The 4,886-nt window shown below is 42.4% G+C and overlaps 1 pseudogene; it reads right to left on the bottom strand.

The window, feature by feature from the left end:
* Positions 1-1,639: 1,639 nt before the first annotated feature.
* LOC117036487 (uncharacterized) lies at positions 1,640-1,770 on the bottom strand (annotated as a pseudogene).
* Between the last annotated feature and the right edge of the window lie 3,116 nt (positions 1,771-4,886).

Here is a 4,886-nt window from a genome sequence, read left to right as displayed (position 1 = left end):
CATTATAGACCTTTCCCAAACATTTCAGGAAAAAACAAAGCCACATAAGAAAATATTGACAGATTTGTCTGTATAAAAATGTAAATCTTATCTATGGAAAAATGCAATATACAAAGTTAAAAGGCAAATGAAAAGTCTGGAAAAAGTATTGATGACATGTACAACAGACAATAAGTTAATATTTAAATTTTAACCAAAATAAATGAAGATAGCAATAGATATCTGGACAAAACACATGAAGCAGCCAATTCACAAAAGAAATACAAATGGCCAATAAGGATACAAAAAGCAATAAGCCTCACTAATAAACAAAGAAATGCACATTAAAAAACAAACAAACCGGGGTGGACGGGTGGCTCAGTTGGTTAGAGCACGAGCTCTGGGCAACAGGGCTGCTGGTTCGATTCCCACATGGGCCAGCGAGCTGCACCCTCCGCAACTAGAATGAAGTCAATGAGCTGCCGCTCAGCTCCCAGATGGCTCAGCTGGTTGGAGCTTGGGATCTCAACCACAAGGTTGCAGGTTCGACTCCTCGACTCCCACAAGGGATGGTGGGCTGCGCCCCCTGCAACTAACAACAGCAACTGGACCTGGAGCTGAGCTGTGCCCTCCACAACTGAGATTGAAAGGACAACAACTTGACTTGGAAAAATCCTGGAAGTACACACTGTTCCCCAATAACGTCCTGTTCCCCTTCCCCAATAAAATCTTAAAAACAAACAATGAGCAAGCTTAAAATTCTTCAGGAGTTTCCAGTTCTAGTAATGGTGGCTTATATCAGCTTAACCATCCTAATGATAACAATTTTAAATTCTGGACAAAAGATTTTTAAAAGTCAACTGTTTGAAGGCATTTGGGAGTTACTAAAAGCAGGCAGAAACTAGAGGGGATGTGGTCCTTGCAAGAGGGAAGAACAAGGAGGGAGACCCCCATCTACCCAGCTTTTCTTCCAAGGTCACTCCTTAGTCACTGTATGCAGAACTGGGGTGGAGTAGGTGTGGGTGGAGTAGGGATAGGCATAGGTCTCAAGCAGAAAGAGGCTGGTATACTGTGCTAAGGAATCAGAGGTCAGGGCTTTAGAGCAGCTGAAATTGAGGGGGTAAATCCCAGAAAGAAGGGAGCAACAGAGGGAGAACCACAAGATCTGTGTACAAACTCTTCTCAAATACTTGGCTGACTGGCTCCTAGATTGCATGTGTATAGGGCAAGACTCCAAGGAATCCAGAGAAAAACAAGAGCTGAATAGAAATTTCAACAGCAGTCTAACGCTAGAGAAACAAGAATTTGGAGCTCAAATCCCATCAACTTAGAAGAGCTTGGAAAACTCTCTGGCTTTCCATTGAAACCCCAGAAGGGCCACTTCCTGAGCTAAGGACTACACCTTAGAACTAAGGGCAAAATTGAAATAGACCTGCTCTAAGAAGTCTAAAACTAAGCTTCCACAGGATCAAGATAGCTGCCTGTGATTAAACTTCCTCCAAGAAAGAAACTTGATATTTGTAAGTGGAAGATAATGGAACTCAGCATCTCTAAATCATATCAACCACAATATTCAGAAGCCAATAAAAATTTGCCAGCCATGCTAAAAAGCAAGAAAATATGACAAATCATATAGAGGGAAATGGTCACTGGAGGTAGGCCAACAGATGATACAGATGTTAGAATTAGCAGACAAGTATTTTGAAATAAGTATTATAAATATGTTTCAATTAGCAATAATCACGCCTCGGATAAACCTCATTGGCTACAATACTGCCACTGCACAAAGCTATAAATATGTTAAAGAATGTATGGAAAAGGTAAATGTAAAAACTGAAGAGATAGGAATTTCAGGAGAGATATGAAAATTCTGAAAACAAAACCAAGTGCAAATCCAAAAACACAATATAAACATTATCTGGATTTTCGAGATCCAAGATGGTGGCGTAAACACTGCGCTTGCCTCCTCCCATGACGACATTAAAATTACAAATTATAGCACAATCAACCTGGAGAACCATCCGAAGTCTAGCTGAATAGAAGTTTTATAATTACGGATATAAAGAAGAAGCCACATCAAGACTACTACCATGTTTCCCTGAAAATAAGACCTAGCCAGATCATCAGCTCTACTGCGTCTTTTGGAGCAAAAATTAATATAAGACCCAGTCTTATTTTAATATAATATGAATGGGCCAGCTCTACACCTCTGTGTGGTGGTTGAGAATCAGGAGGGATCTCTCAGCTGCAAAAGTAGCCCCTTTGCCTCAGAGGAGCAAGGAACCATGGCCCCACACTGGGTTCTGGAGTACTGGTGCTGGGAAGAGGAGTCCCCACAATATCTGGCTGTGAAAAACAGTGGTGAGTCCAACCATCCAGATGGAACAGAAGACTGGAGGAAACCCAGACGTGCTCTTAAAGGGCCTTCACACAGACTCATTTCCTTGCAGGAACTCACCCTAGGCTCCAGCAGAGGGACAATGACTCAGGAGGTATCAGAGACATACAGAGACTAAGTTGTGTTCCTTCAGGGCGAGGACTGGAGGGACAGTCACCACTTTCCCTGTGTAGAATCCTTCTCCTATGCAGCCAGCAGGTGGGTGCCATCTTTCCTGTGTTGAGCCCTCTCCCACACAGCCAAATTTGAATTTGCATTGGCCTGGTGAACTCCACTCACTCCACTCTGGGACTCCCTGGGACGCTCCTTGACACAACTCACACAATTCCATAGGCACTTTCTTGGTGAGCAGCCAGCCCTGCCCACATTATACTCTTTCTTGGACAACTCTTGGGGATCTGTGGGCCCCTGGCAGGCAGTAGCTGGCTTCAGTGTGCTCTGAGACTTTTGCTAAGTAGTTCCAGGCCCAGCACTGGTACCAAATGAGAATCTACCTGTGATCACAACTCATCCCACCCTGGTGATTCCCTGAGACCCCGCCACAGCCAACTTGCATGCTGACCAAAGCTGAGCCTTACAGGAGCTGTCAGGTGGCAGCAAGCCTCGGGGTACCCTGGGCTTTTTGTGAAGCTACCCCAAGCCCAGCACTGATGGCAGCCATCCCCGATTCTCAGAGTGGCCTCTCCTATATACCTCCAGGTCCAGCACAGGCAGCAAACCGCAGATTGCTTTGTAGCTTCTACCAAGTAGTCCCTGGCTGGCCACAGGCAGCAGCTGACCTGGGCCTGCACTGGAGCTCCTCCTAAGAGGCCCCAGTACCAACATACCTGGAGGTCGGCTTCAGACCAAAGCAGAGCACCACCTAATCAGCCTCATAAGCAACACATCCAAAGAGTGGTCTCAGCAGGCACCAGAGCCTGCTGGGGCGAATCCCACTCTCCAGGGTCAGCCCACTGCACAGCAGCCCATAAGCTGTGGACGTGGCCAAACACCACAGTCAGTCAGCCTGTGGGTCAATCCCACCCACTGATGTGTCAATAGCAATCAAGGCTCAACTAATAGCAATCAAGGCTCAACTATAACAGGAGGGCACACAACACACACAAGAGACATTCCTGGAGCACCCAGCACAGGTGACCAGGGAAACTCTGCCACTGGGCACCACAGTGGTCACTTGGTCACTCAGCCAGGACCTGAAGATGTAGCAGGTCAACCTAATAAATAGAAACAAACACAGAAAGGCAGTTAAAATGAGGAAACAAAGAAATATGTTCCAAATGAAAGAACAGAAGAAACTCCAGAAAAAGAACTAAGTGAAATGGAGACAAGCAACCTACGAGGGACAGAGTTCAAAACATTGGTTATAAGAATGCTCAAGGAGCTTAGTGAGAGCTTCAACAAAGAGATAGCAAGCATAAAAAGACATAGAAACCATAAAAGAAAAACCAGTCAGAAGTGAAAAATACAATAACTGAAATGAAGAATGTACTAGAAGGAATCACCAGTAGACTAGAAGAAGCAGAGATTGAATCAGCAGTTTGGAAGATAAGGTAGCAGAAAACAGAAAAATAGAACTACTTTATGACCCAGTAATTCCACTTCTGGGTATTTATCCAAAGAAATCCAAAACACTAATTTGAAATGATACACGCACCCCTATGTTCATTGTAGCACTATTTACAATAACCAAGATGTGGAAGCAATCCACATGTCCATCAATAGACAATTGGATTAAGAAATGGTGGTACATATATACAATGGAATATTACTCAGCCAAAAGAATGAAACCTTGCCATTTGCAACAACATGGATGGACCTGACTTATTTCACTTATGCTAAGTGAAATAAGTCAGACTGAGAAAGACGACTACCATATGATCTCACATATATGTGGAACTAAAGAACAAAATAAATGAACAAACAAAACAGAAACAGACTCATAGATGCAGAGAACAAACTGATGGTTGCCAGAGGGGCGGGGGTTTGGGGAGCTGGGTGAAAAAGATGAAGGAATTAAGAAATACAAATTAGTAGTTACAAAATAGTCACAGGGATGTAAAATACAGCCTAAAGAATATAGTCAATAATGTTGCAACAACTATATATAGTGCCAGGTGGGTACTAGACTAATCGGGAGATCACTGCATAAATTATATAAATATCTAACCACTACATTGTACACCTGAAACTAATATAAAATAATATGAATGTCAACTGTAACTGAAAAGAATAAATAATTAAAAAAAAAAACAATATCTCAATAAAACATTTATTGAAAGAGTCTAAAATATCAGACACTGCAGAAGAAAGCATCAGTGAACTTGAAGATAGTCAATAAAAAATATTCAAGCTGAAGAACAGGAAAAAAAAGAACAGAATTTCAGTGACTTGATAAATTAAGGTTGCATATTGTAGTCCCTACAGCAACTACTAAAAATATAGTGCAAAAAGCTCTAGGTAAAATGCCCATAAAGGAGACAAAACACAATACAAAAAAAAAAAAAAAAAA

Source organism: Rhinolophus ferrumequinum, chromosome 16 (assembly GCF_004115265.2).
Source record: "Rhinolophus ferrumequinum isolate MPI-CBG mRhiFer1 chromosome 16, mRhiFer1_v1.p, whole genome shotgun sequence".
Classification (NCBI taxonomy): domain Eukaryota; kingdom Metazoa; phylum Chordata; class Mammalia; order Chiroptera; family Rhinolophidae; genus Rhinolophus; species Rhinolophus ferrumequinum.
This window is presented reverse-complemented; position numbering and strand designations above follow the sequence as displayed.